The sequence below is a fragment of the Notolabrus celidotus genome, chromosome 10 (genome assembly GCF_009762535.1).
Source record: "Notolabrus celidotus isolate fNotCel1 chromosome 10, fNotCel1.pri, whole genome shotgun sequence".
Taxonomy (NCBI): Eukaryota; Metazoa; Chordata; class Actinopteri; order Labriformes; family Labridae; genus Notolabrus; species Notolabrus celidotus.
Window position 1 is genome coordinate 28,216,940 of NC_048281.1, and position 23,595 is coordinate 28,240,534.

Consider the following 23,595-nt stretch of genomic DNA (forward strand, 5'->3'; position numbering starts at 1 on the left):
GTTCCCTGCCTGGAGGGACTTGAACCGGAAACATTGCTGTTTGTGATTTGCCATGGTCACTTAAGGATTTAGAGTACATTGAGTCTGAGAAATATATTTGTTTTTTGCCTTCAGTGACGAGACAGGAAGAATTTTTAAAGCTCCATTGAGAAACTTTTTGTTTGTGTTGATATTGGCGCCCCCTGTGGACAAAACAGTGAATCTCCCCTCTTTGCTGAACTGCTCCTGTACATTGAAAAATGTTTGCAAGATGAGATTAATATTCCTGTTAACCTCTTGTTTTTTTTGACATGCTTCACGTATTGACTGCTGAGTCGGCTGCTTTCAGAGAACTAATCAGCGAAATACCGGTGAGACGAGAGGCAGGTTACATTAACGATGAACGATGAAGTAACTCTCCCAAGAAAATAATTACTTTTATAATAAAATAACTCAGTAATTCAGTGACTTTTTAATAGTAAAAATTAGTCATTTTAACTGTTTACTATCTTTATTGATTTATTTATTAAGTTATATTTTTGGAGCAATTTCCCCTTTAATTTATAGGACAGCTGAAGTGAGACTGGGAATGTGGGGAGCAGAGAGTGGGGGAAGACATGCAGCCAATAGTTGAGGCTGGGAGTTGAACACACGACCGCTGCAGTGAGGACCATTGCCTGCTAGCTAAGACTGATAGGTCAACAGCGCCCCTACTTATTCCTAATAACCTGCTCAACACTGGACAGCAATAGGGATGTGCAATGATTTTCGAATATTCAAATATTATATACAATTTTTCATCATTTTTACCGGTGCCTGGTTGTAATAATAGACTGTATAAATAAGGTTGTAATACGGTATTCCCACCAGACGGTGAGCGTTTTAAAGCTGTTTGCTAACCGCATTAGCAAACAGAAGAAGAAGAAGAAGAATGCTAACTGCCTTAAATAGCACAAGAAGAAGAAAACATTAGTGACAGTCGCAGCAATTTTCTCCATTTCTGAATCTCACACTACTAGACATGTATTTCCAGAGACTGAGCATGGCTGTAAAATGTAAACACACACACCATGCCGCTGCGTTACAGAAACACTGATGTAAAGATCGAGACAGACGCTGACAAGCACCTCGTCCTGCTGCTGATTAACGCAACTGCCACACAAATGGGCTGTTAATGGGACAGGTGTGTGTGCGTGTGTGTGTGCGTGTGTGCGTGCGTGCGTGCGTGCGTGCGTGCGTGCGTGCGTGCGTGCGTGCGTGCGTGCGTAGTGGGTGATTATTGGACTAATCGTCGAATAGATGTCAATGATTATCAAATAGTTATTTGACTTGAAATGCCCAACCCTAGACAGCAATGCTCGTTTTCCTGATACAATAGATTAATCTGGAAGTACAGAGTAAAATAAGTGGAGGTCAACTTAAAATTACACATGTATGGATGTATGTCCACTTAGGGCTTCTGTAGTTACAGACTTCAGAAGATACACTGTAGTTATACTGGGTGCTGTTGCTGATGGTTTGGTCATAAAGAGGCTTTACCATTAATTGGTTTTATAACTGGTTAAAAACTCCTTACAGTGGCTTTAAAGATTGATGATTTTATATTTTGGTGCCTAAAAATATTTTCTCTGTTGGGCTGAATACCAATCAGGTAACGTGAGGCTTTGGTCTGTTTGTAATTGAGTTCAAGTTGCCTGCTAAAGAATTAAAAACTGCAAAATAACAACAAAATGTTCCTTGATGCAGTTGTTCTTTTGAAATGTACTCTGCATGAAGGGAAATGAAAGTCTCCAGTTAACAGCTTAAGTCTATTTGATTTCACATTCAAACACTTACAATGATTGTAACCTCTGACAGTGTAAGATGCAAAACAAATGTTTAGCCTATCAATGGCTGGTGCCGGCGAGATATTTATGGGGTTGACAAAGTTGTCTTTGTGTCTGTCTGGTTGTCTGTTATCGTGAGTTGAAGGTGCTCCGGCGGTGGCCTCTGACACGGATCACAGGCGTGTGCTGTTAAAAACAAGCGAGGAGATATCTTCCTCTCACTGTGCGATGATAACCCTTGCTCTTAACCCCCTCCAGCAGCAGATCATCCTCCAAACAATAACAATCAATTCCCTCCACATCTGACAGAGCCCGAGAACAACTTATAAATGATATGCATCTCCTGCTGGTCCCATGGCAACCGCCTTGACTTTATTGTTGCGTTTCTTTGATCCCGCCAAGCTTTGATTCATTTCTCTTTCACCCTTTTAGCTAAACATATCATGTGAATTTGGAGCTTTGTTCCTGACAGTCCCCGTCTTACCTCGCTCTCTCCACAGGCTCCTGACGCCTCCCCAGAGGAGCCGTGAAGGAGGAGGAGGAGGAGGAGGAGGAGGAGGAGAGGAATTCCACCGGATTCAAAGACTTCTCCGGGTTTGCTTTTGACTCCTCTGCCTTCGCCTTGCCTTCGCCTGGCTCCTCGTGTTGACCTGCTCCTCGTGATCCCCTGCCAAACCATCTTCCTGGCCCTGAGGGAGCGTTTCTGTATGTGCACTAGCATACACATTACACGGGTGTAACAGGGTTTTAGGCTTCTTTTCCAGCATGTTCCTCCTGACAGATTCCTGTTCATGTCCAGGCTTTTGATTCACTCACTGAGGAGAATGAACTTTGCCTGATTTATTGCTCGTTTTTCATCAGGGCCTACTCGTTTGTTGCCAGGTTAATTACAAACAGGATTTCACTCTTAATGTTTCCACTGCAGGGAACTTGTTCTGAGACTCGTACTCATTGTGTCTTAAAGGACGTCTTTCACCAAATGAGAGCGTAATGAAAAATGAAAAGTGTGTGTTTTCCCTGTACCATCTGGTTTCAATCATTGCAATATCCTAAACATGGCCGCTTTCTTGAATCAGCTACCCTCAGCCTGCCTCCCAGACGTCAGGCACTCATTATTCTAGTCAGGCCTCTCCACGGCTACACAAAGTCCAACGTTTTCACCAGCACGGCCAGGATGTAAGTCAGGTTTTCTCTCATTCTTCTCACACTTAATAACCACTTTAAAATAGCTGCTTTCACCATCATAGCATGGTGGATTATTACCATTTATATGCTATAAATGGGACTTAACCTGCTCAGTATTAACACTCCAAGGGCAGACCTCTTCTAAATACTGCTCAGCTTTAACTGTGAGGTCATTTGTACACATATGAATGAATATAATTCCACCTTTAGCAATGGTTATAACTTCTTCCAGATTTCAGAAGTACATCTGAGTCCTTGCAAAACAAGGGGATTATATGTCTTTAAGGTTACCCCCTTGCAAATTTTGTTATTGCAACCAATTGCACGCTTCAATCCCTAAATTTCACCCCAGCTCACATCTAATGTGCTGAAAATACAAGGAAATTTAGGGAACAGAATCCAGGAAGAAAAAAGGAAAAGTATTTTTTTTTTACTGAGTCTTGTTTTCCATAATTTTGGAGATCCCTCATGCGGGTGATCCAAGTCACGGTGCATAGAAATGAAACCATTACTATAATAAATATACACTCTATTAATTCTGAATCTTTGTTTTTGAGTTGACAGCAAAAATGGCAGAAAAGGACAGAGTGGAGAAGAATACTGAGCATCTACCTGAAGCTTTCATGATGTAGATGTAGAGCCAACACTATGTGACATGAGCTCCAGGATCCATTCTCCTTTAAGTATCCATAGTTTTCTTTATGCCAACACATCATTTTAAAGTTAATTGCTTGGCATAACAACCATTAACAAATTAAACCACTGTATGGGCCACATGACCGCCTGCCTCTGTCTAATACCAGATGCACAATTAAATCAGCACCACATTTCCCATAAAGTTCACCACTAACTGCTGCAAGCAGGGTGCTGCCAGTTGATGGCTCTGTGTGTGCAGCTCCAGTTAAAGTCCACAGTACATGCCTTCATAAAGTCACACATCCACCTCCTGTGACAGTCAGTGACAGGCCCTCACTCTCATATGGTAGATATGTATTGGAGGAGATTTCTCTCAGGCTTTTAGAGCAGGTTTTACAAAGCAGTTCAACTTGTTAGCCTGATTTTACACATGCATGTTGCCTGTAAATGCACGATGCCTGAAGTCTAAACATGCAGGAAAAACACATTTACACAAATTAATTCAACCTTATAAAACATGCTATTAAAGCTCCTGTGAGGAGTTTTTTAACTGGTTGAGAACTGATTGAAATGAATACTGATGTCTCTTCATGACCTACAAAAGCAAACAGGACAATCAGCAGCAACATTGACATTTGTTCTATTTAAACTGTTTATGCTTGATACCACTGCAAAGGTAGGGGTAGGTGTCAGACTAGACAATAGGCGGCACATTGAAGAAACAGACTTTCTTTTTTTACATTTTCAACAGCAAAGATTCACAATTAGTGACTCATTTGAATGTTTAAAGAAAGCAGGGTAATATTTTTGTGAGATGCTACCTTGGCATGTACAGGACAAGATCAGCAAAGCTCTAAGTGGTACATCTTTGCCAACAGGGGCACCAAAATCAACACAAAACAAAAGTTCCTCACAGGAGCTTTAAATAAAGAGCATTGACGCTTTATAACTGACATTATGACTGTGCAAACTCTACAAAGCGTGCAAAACTGTTGTTCTGGTCACTGTGTCTCTTTCTGTAAATCTTCTGCAACCCAGAAATACAGACACAGTAATAATACAGTGATAGCTTTTGCAGTTTTGGCTTTCATTCTGATGGACTGTGACAGAAATAATCTTCATGAATGATCTCTCAAAATGATGAAAAACAAGACCAAAGGTGTAAAATATTTAGTATTCCCTTTTTCTTCCAGATGTGTCCGTGTTGCATGTTTCCATTGGAGGAACTGATAACAATAGAAGACACCTTTTAAAAGGCTCTGCACATCTGCGCAGGTCTTCTCACTTCTGCTTACTAATACCTCCTCACATATTGGAGTTGGGCGGAGCTGTCCTGGAGATTATGCAAAATCATTCAACTAGATGCACTTATTATTAGAATGATGATAACATGAGCTGTGCCACCTAAACAGGTGGATGAAACAATCCCACACAGTCTGGGGAAAGAGGTCCAATCAGTCACATTAAGTGGAAACACAATAAATAGACCCTCTTTTAATATTGTAATTGATTAACCTGCTTTTGTTGTGCTCTGTAGAAAAATGTGCCCAAACCACTTTGTGAATGCATAGATCTTGCAGTGCATTATGGGATGCAGCCATATGACACAATGCTGTAGCTCAACATTAGTGCAACATTAGTCCAAAGAGCATTTATGACACTGATGGGGAGCTATTGGAAGAAATGCTGCTTCTCTTTTGCTTTCTTACAGCACTGAAATATCATGTAGTCTTGTCTTTAGAAAGTGCACCACTTCAAAATAAGATTATAAAGATAGATTATCACAAATAGAAAATACCCCCTCTTAAATTGAATGTAATCAATCAGAGACAATACAAGATAAGTTATTGATAAGTATCAGTTCTTCCATCATCATGATATTTAAAAATCTTCACAAAGTGCCTCCAGTTTCTCTTTCATCACACTCTTCAGGGTGTCAAACCACTCAGTCCCACAGTTTAAGGAGGAGTATGAGCTTGAATATATGGCGTATTAAATCTCCTCACCCTCAATGACAACCATGTGTGTAATGCGAGCAGTTTGAGCGGTAATGTGATCATTGTTTTCCCACATTAATCGACAGAAGAGAAAAGGCTAACTGCTCTTAAACTAATTGAGAGTGACGTTCCAGTGATGACTACATTCAGATATGTGTTTTGTAATGTCGCCTTAGGGGACGCAGAAAAACCACAAACTGAAATTCATCAATATTGGCAAACACAATGAAGCAGAATTTTGATATGTTACCCACTGCTAATGTTGACTTACACAGCAGAGTTGTCAATTGTCAGACGCTGAGATTGAAACAGAAGAAAGGAGAACAGATGAGATTCAACTTTAGATGGAAACTTTGAATAAACTCAGACTTGTTAAACGTGATGTCCGCTTCATGTTCCACAGGGATCAAGGTGCAGGAAGTTAAACTGTGTAATGCTATGCAGATAGTGAGACAAACTTCTCTACTTTCGTCTGTAACTAACTCAAACAACCCCTCAACCACTCTGAGTCAAACTGGGATGCCATTACTAAGTCACCCCTCTGCACAGTTGTTGTAATATGACTTTTCACCAAAGGAGGGCAGTATGACTATGATTACAAGCATCACCACAAAGGCTCAAGCCCAAATCAGATATGTTCAACACCCTTTAATGCTTGTGTTTGGGTGTATAGTACATGATATATGACGTACAAGGTGAATTTTGTGTCTTTTGCCACTTGGATGTTCTGCTCTTACAAGTTTGCACTGCTGTGGTTATAACTGATGACTGGACTTATTGAGGAAGTGTCTGATTTTAAGTTAAAATAAAGACAAAAACATGAATTCATCACCTGAGTATGCTGGAATCAGTCTTTTGTGATAAGATGCTTTTCTCTGTAAATAGTCATATACATGTTTTCAGTTTGGCCCCCCTGGCTCAAAAGTTGTCTTTCTTTTTAAAGCATTTGATCTCTCATCTGAAGTAATTGATTTTCATTCTAGTATCTTGAAGACTTTCTTCTATCAATTAGCGATCAATAAGGCTTAATAACAGATTTTCGCAGATTAAAATATGTGATAATTTGTCCACTAATAACTCGTTTTATGTTTCTAAATCAAGCTTTTTTACAGACTCATTAGGATATTTTTCTTCTCCTGACTGAAACCCTCTTACAAATGTTCTGCCTCTGGAAATAAACACCCACCAATGTTTTCTCACTAATCAATGTTTAATCCTCTTTTTTGTGTGTTTGTTTCAAGCAGTGTTTGAAGAGCAGCGGTGGAGCCTGAGGACGCTTTGAGGGGGCTGAGCAGAGCAGAGCTGAGCTGGAGCCGGGCCCCGGACGGTCGGCTGCACCTGAGAGCGAAACCTGGTACCTGAGGGTAAGACCTGAAACGTGACCTCTGCAGGCGGAGCGAAAACACAAAGAAACAAAGATTTCTGCACAGATTATGACGACATAAAGGGGAACTTATGTGCACTATTGTGTTGCTGCAGTTTCGCAAATGTTGTTTCATGTAGCCAGTGATTTATAACGGGTTTGATTGTGTTAATTCTCGCTGTCAACTCCGTTTTTCTTTGATTACACCCTCAGAAATGCTCACTTTAATTGCTGCACATTTCACAGTTTTAGCTCCAACAACTCTCTTTTAATTTACATGATTAATTTAGCTTAAATAACAATAAATCCTCTCCTCTAACATGAGTTATTACTGTACCTCTTCTTCTGCATTTCTCTGTAGAGCTACAGCAAACAGCTGCCTGATGAATAAGTTAGGTCCTCTAAATATGGCTCAGAGTCATGTATCTTTAAAACTACTTAATAATGGTAATCAAGATTATCAACAACGTACCAATTATATCTTTACACTTTCCTCTCTTAATTATGTATACTTCTCCTTCACCGTGGATAAAAGGGGCTGCTTTCTGGGTCTCAGGTGGATTGTTCATCTTAAGTGTTTATGATGGTGTATTTGTATCACAGCTACGCTACGCTCCCTTAAAGTGGCAGTGAGCTGAAAGGGGGCCCGTGTGTCTTCCGTGTGCGGATCAACCACAATGGAGGAGTTCCTATGTTTTATTTATTGATATGTTTTAGCAGGGGAAGACCTGGTGTTCATTATCATAAAGGCCTCTAGACATCCAGTCACACACACAAAAGACCTACTGTATCTTTTCACACACACTCACACAGATCAACACAAGAGGAGCAGGCCGCTTTGCTGCAGCGACTCCTCGCCGGCTAACGTCAGTGTCAGAAGCTGACAGTGTCAAAGTATCGTCGTCTCTCGCATTTAAACTGTCCCTGAAGCTGTCGTTGTGAAAAGAGATGTAAAACACAGGCAATTTTTTTTTCGTCTTCATGGGGGGAAGTTGTTTTTATTCTCCCCCTCTTTTAGTTTTTTTTTTTTTAAATGTGTCATATCTTTTCTGTCAGGGCCCTGAGGCGCCTGGTGGTGCTCGTGCTAGCAGAGGAGCGTTAGCAATGTGCACACCCAGTGGAGTCTGACCATATTGTACCTGCATCTCGCTTATTTTTTTTTTTCTTTCCAAAAGCTCAAAGGCGGGATTTTCAGACAGCCGTGTTGTCATCTGATCTGCGCGAGCGTGGATCTTTATATATGTGTGTGTGTGTGTTAAAGGAAGAGGAACAGATGTGGGGAAAGTGGGTAAAAAAACTCAATATGAACCCTGCAGAGGCCTTCCACTCTCTCTGTTCAATTATTTAGAGTCAAAGAAAAAGAGGCAAGAGGAGCATATTTCCACAGAAGCCACTGTGTTCGGCAGGAAGGAATAACATATTTATCTAGTCTCGTCTTTGCCAAATAGCCGGAAATGGAAACAAATACCTTCAATTGGATTCTTGGCTCTGGTGTTTTCCTTTTGCTGCTGCTGCTGCTGTGTGTGTGTGTGTGTGTGTGTGTCTGTGTGTGTGTGTGTGTGTGTGTGTGTGTGTGTGTGTGTACTCATGCAGTCATATTGAAAAATTCCTCAGGACCAAAAAATCATGGAAGTTAGTGCTGACAAGTAGAATTTTTCATGGTATGTAGATGTACACTTGGCAGTTTCAGGCAAAGCTTATCCTCTCTCGTCTCATGTGATGGGAGGGAGAGAGAGGGAGGGAGAGGGAGACGGGGAGGGAGCAGGAAAAAAAGTGCTCACCTATTTAATTTGATTAGAGATTAGAGGAGGAAAAGAGTCACATTTCCTCCCTGGCACGTCTCTACTTGGCGCACTCTGAACCTGATTTTATAAAGAGATGTCACAGCCAAGCACCACCGTAATGCCTGTAATTACTCTGAACTCAAATAAATAAATAAATTTGCTTTTCTTTGTGAAAGTCTGACAGGTTTTCCAACATCCTAGACTGGGAAATAATCACAGTGTGTGTGCTTTGGTGTGTACTTTCCCCTGCTTGTGTATTTTGCGTGCGTCTTTGTGTGGGTGTGTGCTTGTGTTTACATATAGTGAGGCACTTGTAAAAGAGAAATTCAGACAGGATGAAATGTTGACAGCTACAGTATAGCTTGTTTTCCCCTCTCTTCTTTTTTTTTTGACTGTGATAATCTTCGCTCAGCCGCGTGCGTTTGAGTCTGATAAGGTTGGAGGTGCAGCTTTGTAAATAATAAGGTTAGAGTTTTTGCACAGTTGCTAGTGCCGCGCCTGATCTCGCTCCTATTAGTGACAATTGGCTGTGACCTCACCTGCTCACCCGTGCTGTCATCACCGAGGGTGTATGTGCAGGAGCAGCAGCAGCAGCAGCAGCAGGCGATTAGATCATCCTCTCTGGTCATAGAAGGAGACATCCAGACAAACGCTGCTCCGCTGAACCAAAGGAGGTCTGATGCATGTTGTCATGAAGGCTGGCTCCTTGACTTTTCATATTGTTCAACTGTAAAAACACTTTTCATATTCCCTGTTTGAGGGAAAACACTCTGGTTCTCAAAATCTCACGGAAAATTAGCCTTTTTCCCCGTACAGGTGAGTTATACCTTTCCTCACAGGAAACAGAACATTGAAAGGTGTTTCCAAAAATTAGCCTAACTTCGTTTTCATGCATGACAAGACAAAACCTTCAGTATGATATGGTTCAGTACGACTCAACAAAATGACTCCTCAGAAATGATTACAGTGTCGGATCAACACCTTCCTGACAAATCCTGGAGCTTCACAAGGATGAGAATTATTGCAAGTCTGACGAATTGGTTCCCAAGCTTATTTGGCTGATGTAACCCCACAACCTCGTCAAATACACTGAAGTACCCCATCATCATACCTCAGGAGGTTCCAAATGTGCTGATTTAAAGTGAATTCAAATGGGCATTATTTAATTTGATTTGCACATTACAGCACATCTAGAATCTCTCATATTAAATATCCAAGGAGCTAGTAAGAAACCAGATACCCCTGGACACCAAACCCAATCAGAGCAACACAAGTGTGAGACTGCAATTGAGTGTTGGGCTACTAAGCTAGTTACAATGAATAGTTCATAAAGCTTGGTACACATCATTTAAAGGGCAAAACTGAGTCTTTTTATGTCACGTGAACTACCTTCCACTTTAATACTGACACCAACTCGATCAAAAAAGCATCCATATCATTGGTAACCATATTGGTTGTCCTTGATGACATACAGTTGCAGCTATTGTTTCCCAGACTGTATTATAAAATTCTTTATACAAGTTAAAATTGAATGTGTAAGGAGATAAAGGGTAAACAATTGATCAAACTAACTAAGTTTAAGTATCTAACCCTTATTCATGTCTTTAAATTAAGCTAGTTAAACTGCTTCGCCAACCATATGCCTTTATTGTTACTTTTGGTGTTTTTCACTGCATATCCACTGTTTACTCACAACTTTGAGTGAAGTATTCCTATTGCTTTCACCCACCTGTCAACCTGTTACATTTAACTAACCTTTCATTAGCTTAATCTTGTTCTGTGAATTACCATAAAGTCCAGAATATAACTCACACCAGTATATAAGATGCAGCCTGTTTCTTGGGGCTGCCAGAGAGAAAAAGGTTTACACTGCTGCATGAAGACTTCCATTGCATTCAGCAATGTGTCAAATACCAACACACAACATAATACCTAATGCTATTGTTAGTCTCTAGTAGGGTTGCAAAGGGGCTGAAAATTTCTGGTAAATGTCCAGTAAATTTCCATGGGAAGTTAAGCTGGGGAATTTTGGAAATATTCCAAATTGAAAACTTTCCATGGGAATTATGGGAATTTATGGGAATTAACTGGGAATTGAGGGTAACTTAATGGAAAGGTGTCATTCAAAAATGAAGAAAAAATGCAATCCCAACAAAGTCCCATTCAAAATGTTAAATACAAAGAGCCCCTCTCCCTCCAAAAAAGTTCCATTCAACATGCAAATAAAAAAGCATTTTCTAGCATGAAATCTGGTTGTTTTAGTCAGGATTATGCTAAAATATATTTTCCCCAACTATATTTAAGTTTCCTATTAAGAGACAACCTTCAATTTAGTAAATTCCTGGTTTATTCCTGTTTTTTCCCATGGAAAGTTTCCAACTTTGCAACCCTAGTCTCCAGTTAGGTACAGGTGTTAAACTACTGCGTACTCAGTTTGTGTATGCTAATGTTAATGTTAGTCTCTAATTAGGTACAGGTGTTATCCTAGTGTTAGCTTCCCTGCATTTTTTTTAAAAAGAGATTTAAACTGTTTTTAATTTCTTCAAATTAACTGATCTACATGGAAGTCCTTACATATACCCAAAAGCAATTGCAGGAGTACCCCCTAACCTTCAAGTAGCCCATTTCCTGTTGGAGTGATGACCCATGACTGTAGTAAATTGGTAACTTTTCATGGGAAGTACTACTCAGCCTGTCGTAAAGCTAATGAATAACATAACCCTCATTATATCAGAAAGCATACATCAGAAATACATGCTGGTAGTGACATTTGGAAGACAGCTGGAAGGTTCAAACAAAGAGTTGCAATTGATTGCATTGTGGTAAATGTAGGAGTAAGTAATGTTGTTGATTGACCCTTTACTTAAAGACCGGATATGTCTTAAATCTCTGTAAGTGTGTCACGTTTTTGGCAGTGCTTAATTTCCGGCGTGTTTTAAAGTCTTTGAACTCTTTAAAAGACACTCATGGGGAGAGAACTTTCATGATCATCTCTTTCATCATATAGATGATGTGATAATAATAATAATGTTAAAAATCTGGATTTTAAAGCTGATAGGAAACTTCAAACTAGGGTTATCATTAATTAGGAATCAATAGCTGTTCTGCTGTTCAAAGTACGGATACAACTCTTTGTTTGATAAAAAGCTGCAGACTGTAAGGGTCACTGGTTTATTAATAGGATTGTGAAACATAAAACAATTTGATATCGTAAAAGATCAGTTTTATTAAGAGCATAACATTACAGTGATGCTTTACACAAAGTCCCATATCTGCTCTCTCTCTCTCACCGTCTCATCACTTCCTTTCTCCTGAGAGCGACAGTCATGCTGATATTCAAGGCCTCCAAAACCTCTCTCACCTCTTTCTCTGGTCAATGAGTGTCAATCAGCAGCTTCTCACACAATTTGCCAACAAATACCCTCGTCCTCACAATGCATCTGCGTCCCACGAGTCCCTCTTTGTGCCGCAGCGGTGTCAAGCAGTCGCACCTCTCTGTTGAAGCAGATGTTCAGGATGCTCTTTATCGTCCTAATCAGGGATTCACACGTACAAACTGCAACTAGCCGCTCTTTTCTTTTCCCTGACGAAGCCCTGCTGCGTAAATTATAGATGGTGAAACAACCTTTAAACATGTTCATTAAAGATAACGCTTTCTTGAGGAAGAAAAACTAGCTCATAAATATTTCTTTCAAGCAAATCTCAGTACAAGTCCCCCCCCCCAACAACCCCTCCCCTTCCTCCCTGTATTCTCTTTTTCCCAGTCGAGAGAGAGACAGTGCCTCAGCAACCTTGACTGGAGACAAGCAGGAGACACATGCGTGACTGCATCGACTTTGCTTGTGATGGCTGTTAGCTAGCTTTTCCTCCAGAATCTGCCCGCCATCCACCCGCCCGCCTGCCTGCCTGCCTGCCTGCCTGCTGATGTGCTATTACTCGCTCTGGAAGAGATGCTTGTGTGCAGGATGACACATTATTATCCTTTAATCTCGCTCTCAGCTTGTTGAGCATCAAATTGAAATATCCTGAACAGATGTAAAAACACATGTGAGCCTGGGCGCGCAAGCTGTGCCGCGCTTTGTTTCATCTATCCGTGATGTGAGCCTTAAGGAGAAGCTTTTTAAAATTTCATCACTATTCAAAAGGATAATTAATACGTACCCCCAGGCTTTGATTATGCGATACCCAGTGTGTAGTGCTGGTGTTGCCATAATGAGCCACTCATCAGTGCTCTGCCTGTGCCTCCCCAACAAACATACAGTTTGCATAAGGTACTTAAGATTCTGCTGAGGTACCATCATACTTCTGTGTGTGCGCACGTCTGTGTGTGTGTGTGCTTACATGTGTGTGTGCACCTGCGTATTTATACGTAGGTGTGTATGCATGTGAGGTGTGAGTCTAATTTGCAGTACAATGCTATAGGTTAGATCACATTGGTTGTTGCAGTTTGTTTACAAGAGGACCCCTGTCAGATTGTCAGCAGATAGCTAGGCCCTTGCTAGAAAGCCTGCCACTGCCTTCCCACACACACACACACACACACACACACACACACACACACACACACACACACACACACACACACACACACACACACACCAGCTTGTTTCCAGTCTAAAAGCAGTGCAGGAGCTGGTGGTTGTCAGGGAGTGGGTGCAGCAGTTGAGGAGATGGACAGGCAGGTGGAGACAGACAGGCCGCGGAATCCGAAGGGGAATATCAGGAGTTCACACATAATGAGACCTGTCAATTTGAATGCCTCAAGGCGAAAGCAGTGAGCAGGCAGTGGCTGACGACCCAGGCAGCCATTTCTTCTCAGGGAGAATATTTCAGGGTAATCTCTCACCCTTGACCCCCAACTGGTCTCCAAACAAGACGGGTACCATGGCAATTACTGCCGTTGTGTGTGGAGGGAACTACTGCTTCCTGAATGGTCTGAAGTGATGCCACTGAGGATCAAAATATTCTGTTTTTAAGAATGACCTGCTTGTCTCTAGTGTATGCATTGTAATGGAAGGATCAGGAATGCGAACTGATAAGATTTTCTTGTACCAATGCCATTTTCCATTCTGCTTATTGATCCAATTCTTTATCAATGCCTCTGGATCGTTACTGCTCTGCTGAGATGGTGAAGCACTAGTTGACCGGTGTTTCAGTTTAAAGAGCAACCCTGTTAACTGGTGACTTTCAACCGAATGCGTCTCTGGTTGTCGTAGTGAACAGCTACTGAAAATGTCCTTTAGGTTTTTGTTAAAGACATACTTTATGAGTATGTTTTGTCATCATATTGAAAAAATAAACCAGGATGTATTTGCGATGGCTCTTTTTGTGTTTCAGCCAACAGCTGCTGTAACTGACAACCACTTATGCGTTTGGCTGAAAGTCGCCAGATAACATGGTAACTTTTTACACTGAAACACTGTCAGTGTAGAACGTCAAACACATGACACTCCTGATATTTAATGCCGTGCTGTATCCAGGGGCATGTCCAGAACTTTTTGACCTGGGGGCCCAACTGAGGCTCTCACATAGGCAGGGGTGGCCAGTGCATTTACAAATAAATAACATTTACCCTTTCTGTCTTCACAACCTACTTTCATTAAAGTATTAAACCGTTTTTATTCCCTTTGACTTAACAAAAAAAACACGACAGTGGCATAAATCATCTAAGCTTAATTCTTTAAGGACTTATAAAAGATGTTTTTTTAAAGTCACATTTGAGGGCACTAATAAAGGAAATCTACTGTCAGCCTTTTAACTCATCCCAAATTATAGATTTTTACAGAAACCCCACCTCTGACAAGGCAAACAGCCAATCATAGTTTAGGATTTTGGGATGGCCCCTGTGGTGGCCAATTGGATTTCAAGGGGTGCCAGTGCCACCCTTGACCACCCCTCTGGACACACCACTGGCTGTATCAGCAAATGTTTCAGCATGCAGCTGGTGTTACCACCTTTGCTTGAGATCACACAGCCCCAGACCTTGCATGTTGCACTGTTAGCGCCAATTTGGGTAAAACCCACACTTTGGACCGCTTCTGTCTCCTGTCTACCGTGAGAACTTCCTTCACTCCTTGGTTGTCGTTCCTGCTGACTGCCCTATCGCCATTGCCTTACAAGACACACAGAAGTAAGTGGAAGGCATTGATAAGGGAACGGCTATGCTGAAAGGTAAATTATGTTAAAGGCTCAAACTACTTGGAACTAGTTCTCGTCTAGAACACTATAATTAATTTCCCTTATCAATATAAAAAATATATACATCCCAAAAAAAATTAACAATGCGTCATCAGTTCCCCATACCTTCTTATTTTAGACATGTTACAAAAATGTATAACACTTGGTAAGGAAAAGAAAACAAATTTATAAATTCATTCTTTATTAAATTCTCCTACAATTAGGAGAAAAATGCATCCTATTAAACAAGAGCTTCCTGTAAAATATCAAAATAATTAACTTGTAGTATATAATACTGTTTCCACTGAAGAGAAAATAGATCAGAGACATTAATTCACATGGAAGTATGGAAGTCTGTGGAAGTATTTATGCTGTTTTTAGAGGCATAGACACTACAACTGTGACAAGCTAAGATAACAACAATAATTTACATATCATCGTTAGAGTCATTTGGATTGCCAAGTGGGATCCACCCAGTGGTTGGATACAGATGCAGTGTTTTGTCTGCATCAGAGCAGTTTAGAGGCAGGTCGTGCTCTGTGAACTGCATCAGCTGAGGCAGAGGGAATAAGGCAGCAACCTATCAGGGTAAAAAGTGTTAATATAACAATGATCTCGATTCCAATCCCTAATCCCTACGTTTTCAAGAAGCTAATGGAGACCTACCAAAAATTGTAGTACCACACACAATTGTGTGAGAGTATATAGTGAGCCGGTCCATTGTCATACCTAAATATAGCATAAATGAGCCTCAACTCTACTTCATCCCTCTTATTACATGACTGCTGACTTAAAATAATATTTTGACAGAATACTGTTTTTGATATTATTTCATCATTGATTGTTAAAGAATGATAGTTTTTCTATTTCAGTTGAAGTGAAGTCACATCAATTCTACAGTTAGGAGCGTGACCATGCCTACAGTCGAATCTGGAGCCTTCCTAAAATAAGCCTTGCTGTTAGAATTAAAATTCCATCCCATAACACGGCTAACAGACCGCACTCGTGTAACACCTTATCAATCTTCCAACCACTTAATGTGCTTTTTATACTACATAACTCACCCTGTGATGCCATGCTAGGCCACAAATCAGCTGATAATTCACACACATTCAGTCACCGCAGGCTGTAACTTCAGAAGCAAGTTTATTTTGTGGCTCAAGGATACTTCAACGGGGGGATTGAGCCATTAACCTTCTGATCAAACAGTGACCCACACCACCTCTGAGCCACAACGGCCCCAATCCAACCCGCCTTGACCAGTCTTTAAAACCTTCCATAGTCTTTACCATGATTAGTGATGTTTTTTCTTAAGTTGTCTTCTAATTGTCGACTTAAAGCTCTTCAGATTTTTCTCGTCCTCTTTCTTTGTTCTTTTTTCAAATGCAGTCAACAGGATTGGATTACTATTAGTCTGACTATGAGATACGGTTCTGAGATCATGATTGTGTCCGTGCATTTTTCCCTGTTTGCAATGATCCACAGTAAAGAATTAGAAAACCCTCAGGTACCATAATTGGCCATTAGGAATCAAGCATTTAAAAAAAAATTTCATCAGAGGGCAGACCCTACTCAGACACATCTTTCTTGTGACAGTTAACAGGCCATCACTGTCACATGTTCAGGATCTCCTCTGACTTCCTATTCCCTACATAATGTGCTGCCTCTGCTTAGAGATACCGAGGGATCCTGGTCCAAAGTATGGAGGGTATATGGGGAATAGAGAATGTCATCAGAGATTTGCCCAGGGCCTCAGATAGTCTGTGATGGTGCTTTACCCTGCATGTTCACCCAGCGCTGAAGTGACACACGAGAGAGGCACTGGGACCTGCTGACAGCAGACGGACCCGTGCTGTTTCTCTGTCCTTAAATCCAATTCCATGCTTGACACCAGGTGGAATTAGCTTTGGACAGGTGAGTGATAAGTTCCCTGGGTGCTCTCGCCAAATAGATCCAAGCCACCTTACAGAGAAGTGAAGCCAACAGCCGAAGTAGAAAGTAACTTAAAGTATAAACACTTTGTTATTGGACTTAAAGCTCCTGTGGGGAGTTTTAGGCTGGTTATGAAATAGACTGAATTTGATACTGATGCCTCTACAAAAGCAAACAGACGATCAGTGAGAAGATTGATTATTTTCAAATAGTTATTTAACAGACTCATCACCCCTGCCCTGGGAAGGTGTAAGATGAGGCTATTGACTGTGTGCTGTTAAAATAGCCTTTTAAAAATGTGTTTTTGCCAAAAAACTGCAGTTCTTTAAAGGTGCAAAGGGTCTTTCAGCCCCCAGAACTACTTTACCATGAACTAAAAGGTTCTGTGCCCCCATTGTTGTCTGCGTTTCGGCCGAAGCCCCGGGTAGATTGTGCAAATCAGGCCAGTGACGTATGGAGGAAATAATAAATAAATGCACTACACCACCAGACCAGTAGAGGGCAGTAAGTCAAAGACTAATGCCATTCATCACAGATGACACCACAGAAGAAGACAGACCGGCAGGTATCACAACAGTTAGCCTGTTAGCATGGCAGGGACTCAGCTGGCGCTGTTTTAGGTGGTGCTATATTTCATCACAGATGGATTCACTGAATCAACACGTGAGAGGAGATAAGCGCGAGTAGCAAAGATGTTTCAACACAGCTTTAAAATCCTTTTGAACTCAAAAAGCCTTGGCAGAGATTGGCCGGTGTTTTGGTTATAACAGCGACCCTGTTAACTGCTGACTTTCAGCCGGATGCATCCCTCATGAACGCCTTTAGACGATCATTTAATACATATCTGATGAGGATATTGAATCTTAAAACTCCCTCTGTGTTTCAACAGCTATGTAAACTCCACAAACTGTTACATTCAGCTGAAGGTCTCCAGGTTACAGGGTCACTTTTAAAACCGTAACACCGGGAGAGACGCATATGCAGTGGGCTGAGAGAAGACGGCTGTTACAAGCTGCTAAATCAAGAGAATCACAGCTTCTTTTTTTGAAAAGTACACACACAAACAAAAAAGATAGAACAAATTAAAGAAAGAGAAATCAAGTGAATCATTATTTATGTGGACGACGGGCCAAATAAACACACTGCGGTTAATCTACCAATCAGACACGTGCAGCATTGCAGTCCCTGCCCCCCAAAAGCCCTGGGGCTTTTTGAAAAGTACTACCCCCCTAGCAGGGGCTTTTTAGGGGGGAGATTATCTACCCCTGAACTAAACTTAGACCCTAGTTCCACCGGTCGAAACGCACGTAGTTCAGGGGTAAAGTTCCTCCGGTCGAAAAACGCCTTAAGTGTCCACTTGAGGCAGCCTGCAAAAGCCAGGAAACCCCATGAGGTCTCATGTTAACATGCTCATTTTCACAGCTCCAGTCGTCCTGACTCTACATCTTTCATCCCCCTGGCACTGTAGCGCTGAATGACGACTGGCCTCAGTCATGAGGGACACACTCGCTTCACAGAGACATGACGCAGTCAGCTGTTGTAACAAATATCGGCATTTAGTCACTAAACCCTGAATATAAGGCAATCCCTTTTTGTCAGATGTGTTTCAAAGACTAAATACCGTCTTATACTTGGGTCAATACAGTAAGTTGTCCCTGTGAAAGTAACTCCAGCAGTAGAGCGTATGGTAATCAAAATCAGTGTTAAGGATCTCTTTGATAAAGCACTCAGACGTCTGTGTCTATTTGAAGAGACGATCTTATCAATTACTAATCAATAGCTCTCCTGCAGCTTAAAGTGGATGAAATATACATTTGCCCCTGTAGAGTATAGCGCACAGAAAATCATTACGATTGCCCGTGCTGCTTGTTTTCAAGATTACTGCTTTATTGACTTGTGTAAATGATCATTCACCAGGGATGAGGTTTGATTTTGGAGGGATAAATAATGAAAGAGGAAACTATCAGAAGAGAAACAGGATAATTAAGGAGTCATGATCTTCCTTTTTTCTCGTCTTCTGCCTCTCTCCTCCAATCTTTTCCTCCCCCTCTCTCTCTCACCTTCTTCTCCTCAAATCTTTGAGTGACAATCATGGTGATACTCAAGGCCTTCCAAACCTCCTCTCTCCCAGCATCCCCCGGTCTCTCCGGTCAATGGGTGTCAATCAGACCTTGGCCCTCACGCAGATTGGCAACAAGTATCCTCGCGCTCACGAAACAATTATGACCGGGCTGCGCTGGAAATGGATTCCCGCGTCAACTCTCCACACCGCGCTCCTCCCCTTTCGGCCGACGGGGTCCTGCCATGGGAAGCAATTATCGCTAGATGCCAGCTGACAGCCCGGTTCTATTGCCAAGCGCGATCAGCCCTCGTCCTCAGGCTTTCTCTGGGCAAATAGCATCCTCGACGCTCAAATCAAACCTCTTACCAACCATTGGCTTCTATCAGAGAAAGAGACGGTTGCCTTTGTTCCTCCTGGACAATGCAGTGGGAGTAAGGCGGATACAGAGGCGGACAATAAAGAAGAGTTTTGATTTTGCAAGAGCTCGACTCAAACTGCTCCATCTCCCTGGTGTGAAACCCTCAGAGAGGCCTATGCAAGAGCAGAGAGGAGGAGGATGAGGGGGAGGAAGTGCTGCCCTGTGTCCTAGACTGAGGAAGCAAGGAGGGGAAGGAGAGGACTCGCAAGAGAGAGAAAAAGAGAGACTGAGTTTAATGAGTGCCTGTCATACTGACGGGCACATGGACACATGCGCAAAGGCTCACACTGTCCATTTCACAATGCAGACTTCTTGTCACTCCAAAGTCATCAGATACAGCAGTGAGGTATGAGGCCCACTGCTTCCAAGTTTGAGGAGATTTCTGTGGGCACCTTCTCTGGATGCTGTCTGCTAGTTTACTTAGTGACTTAATTTAGAGAGTGCAAAATTCTAGGGTTGAGATTGTAGCAGTGGATGGGTCAGAAAAAATAGGAGTTTCACGTAGGAGACCTGTACCGTATGCAGACGACTCGCGTATGTATATTGGTACCTATTAACCTGACCTTATTCAATCAATCAATCAATCAATCAATCAATCAATCAATCAATCAATCAATCAATCAATCAATCAATCAATCAATCAATCAATCAATCAATCAATCAATTTTTGTATAGCGCCAAATCTATAATCCCAACAAACGTTATCTCAAGACTCTTTTACAAACATAGGAGGTCTAGACCACTCTAGAACAGAGACCCAACACCAAGGCAGGGTAAGACTTATTCTTACCCCACCTTAATCCATCATGAGCATTGCACCTCGCAGTATTTAGCTAGTTACAGTGGTGAGGAAAAACTTCCTTTTAACAGGCAGAAACCTCAAGCAGAACCAGACTCATGTTAGACAGCCATCTGCCATCTGCCTCAAACTCTAAAATCCCTTTTTTTTCAAAAACCTTACAGAAGTAGATTTTGTGCAAATCCTTAAAAAATCGTGAATGTTTTGCAACTTTACCATGTGTTCAGAATTGTTGCACATAAAGAAGTACAACTGAATTCAGCAGGCAGCAAATTCTGAACAATTAAAATGCTAAATCACATGCAGCAAGCCCTTAAACTCCTGGAGTATTTCTGTTGTGATAACTAATAATAATAATAATAATAATAATAATAATAATAATACATTTTATTTATATAGCGCTATTCAGAAACTCAAAGACACTGTACAATTGTTAAAATCAATACAAGCAAGGAACAAGGAACACAAATCAAACAAAACAACAGTACAATCACAAATTAAAAGCTGTTTGTCGTATCATACATTTGATTTCATTTTTGCATCCCGTTCTTAATTTGTAGCTTATTTCTGTTGCAATTATTTTGGGCTTTTAAGTGGGAATGCACCGATCCGATCCTGGTTATCGGCTAGATCGGACTCAAAAAGCTAGATCGCATATCGGTGAGAAAAAGGGCCGATATATAGTGCCCATCCATACGGCAGATCTATTCATCTCAGTTCTATGCTTTTCTGTGTTTACAACAGCCATGTGCTAAAAAATAACAGCCCTCCTCCCTGCCACAGGTTTACTGTACATCTGTGGGAAACACTATGTTGACATTTTTTTATTTTCTCATTTGATGCAGTTTTTTTATATACAGAATATTTAATTCCTCTTATCCACTGCTGAGGTTTAAAGTTGAATTGTAATATCTGTTGGTTATGAAGATTAACTCACCAAACTGCTGGTACATATTTATAATCTCTTGAATAATGATACTGTCAGTTTAAAAATGTTTATTTCATTTTGGTTTACAAAGTCAGAAAAGCCTGAAGTTGCCAAATCATGATTCTATCCTCACATTAAGGAATAGAGATTGTTACATCAATACCTGGATCGGATCGGCTAGTATCGGTATCGGCAGATACCAAGGTGGGATCGGTGCATCCCTACTTTTAAGTATGTTTTTGAATTTACAAAAAAAATTTGGATTTCAGAATTTATAACACATTATTTTGGGTGAAAATTGGTTTTGGCCGCTGCAGCAAGATCGCACTGAGCCATCACTCAGCCATCATACCAAAGTGTTGAAAATGTGAATGTTGCTCCTGGATCTATAAATTATAGCTTACTGAAAAGCTTCACTGGGATAGTCTATCAGGATGTTGCATATTTATTATAACTGGCGTGACAGCTGAGCCCTGTCTGGGCCTGAAGTTATACTGTTATCTAGTTCGTCATATTTTGGAGGTTATAGGCTTCAGCCAAGACCACGCTGTTGTGTTTGACAAGCAGGAAGTGAGAATGTGTTTGGTACTGAAGTGCTGTTGCACTTGTTTTGGTTTTAAACTTTCAGCCCCCTTTTTGGATCACCGTCTGAAGGCACAGTTATGCTCCCTGCTGTGGTGAGCTAGTGTTGCTCTCAGCTGATAATAATTGTATCATTTTTAAAAAAGGTATAAAAAAAGCAAAAATGGGAAATTGAGGAGTACAAAATTGTGAGTTAAGAGTGTCAAAGAATGAAAACATAGCTGCTATATAGGAACCTTAAATAATAGCTAACAATAATGAAACTTCATCTTAGTTTTCAAACTGGTTTTATAAGAATAATAAGGGGATTAACTTTTTTTTAATCCCCAGATTTAAAGCAAGACTATGGTTTGGAATTAAAGACTTAAACCCTCTCGGAACAAAAGGATCAAGATTGATGTGATCGCTTAGGAGGATGAGTGTAAGATGAATGAGCCCAAATTAACGAAATCGGTACAATTAATCGTTATAAAAGTCAAACAGTCATCTGCCACTTTGCTTATTAATTGAATAAACACATCAAGGCAAAGTTCAGTCAATCCTTTAATCACTGTAATTAATGCACATTGTTCTATTTCCCTCTTCCTCTCTTTCTCTAGCTCACTCTTTCCCTCTGCCTGTGTACCTATATTTGTGAATTAATAAATTAATTAGAATACACACCGCCACCAACTAATTATCATGCAAATAAAGCAGCAACAAAGCAGAGTGGGACTGTTAATCTGTGCCAGATCGTGGGTGAAATTCCCCAATGTGCGCCAGAGATGTCCACCGCGCAATTAGAGAGAGGAGTGGGGCAGGAGAGGAGAAGAAAGCGCGGCACTAAAGAACGGCAACGGCTGTCACTTATTCACTGTCAAATGGATTCTGTCTTCTCTTCCTTCTGCCTTTGTCTGTTGCGGAGTGGCTGCAGTCTCTCTCTCTGATATTCAGTCTTTGTCTCCCTCTGACTCTCTCCATGTCTAATGCAATGTTTCCTAAACACTGCAAGTCCTGCTATATCCAAACAAAGGTGAATGCATTTTTGTGACTCACTTAATTCCAGAGTGTTGATTGGAAAAATCCTCAAATTAAACATATTTTCAGTCTTCTAGATCTTAACAAATATGTGAGACTAACTCAGTTATAAACTCTTCTGCAAACACCTGAAAGCGATCGTTATGCTGATGCTGCTGATCAAGCGCTTACTAACCTCAGCTGCACTCCAGTAGTCACATGTTTCCTCTCCAAAGGCGTCGATGATGTATGAACTTGCATGCACTGACACAGTTCGAGCCATATGAACTCCTAAACGCCCTACGAACGCTTTATTAATCCAGTCCACATGAGTTGGATGACTGATCTCATGTTTAAATGCATCCTCTATAATCTGATTATCACAGAGTTACAATGAGAGATTTGTACTTGATAGCTTTTTGTATTTCCACCAAAGCATCATCCTTTGTTCTTTGCTTTAGAGACCCATCATAGATAAAACATGCAGAGTAACACCAAACACACCATGCATCACCTGGTTGTGTCAAACCAGTTGCACTTTCCCTGAGTGCCTCCAACTTTTAAGCATTACCCTACTTTAAAAAAAAAGTTAAACTCTTTCAGGTAATTACATCCATATTTTACACCCACACAAAGGCACTGATAATCCATAAAATAAGCTCTAAAGAGGACCTTGTTTAAAAATTCAGACCCAGTCTTGATTCATCCCGAGTGAATTCAAAGCACACATCAAGGGTGCTCGGTTAAAAGAAAAAAGAAATCAAAGAAAGGAGCCAATCAGATGCACCCTTTTTAAATCTTAGTGGCCATGTAGGGTAAATATGCTGCAAAATCAGAAAACAAACAAGAGCAAAAATGCCTTATTATGAGCAGCCTCATTATCATAAGGCCCTAATTTGCCTAAATCATGTCCTTATTAGGCCCCAAAGTC

At 41.0% G+C, this 23,595-nt stretch overlaps 1 long non-coding RNA gene across 2 annotated transcripts in view; it reads left to right on the forward strand.

Annotated features, from left to right (window-relative positions):
- LOC117819839 overlaps positions 1–23,595 on the forward strand; it is a 138,380-nt gene that overhangs the window by 16,215 nt on the left and 98,570 nt on the right. For both annotated transcript variants that reach the window (XR_004632640.1, XR_004632641.1), the window contains exons 2-3: positions 2,306–2,510; positions 6,868–6,987. This is a non-coding gene — a long non-coding RNA (uncharacterized LOC117819839). The remainder of the gene's footprint in view (positions 1–2,305; positions 2,511–6,867; positions 6,988–23,595) is intronic.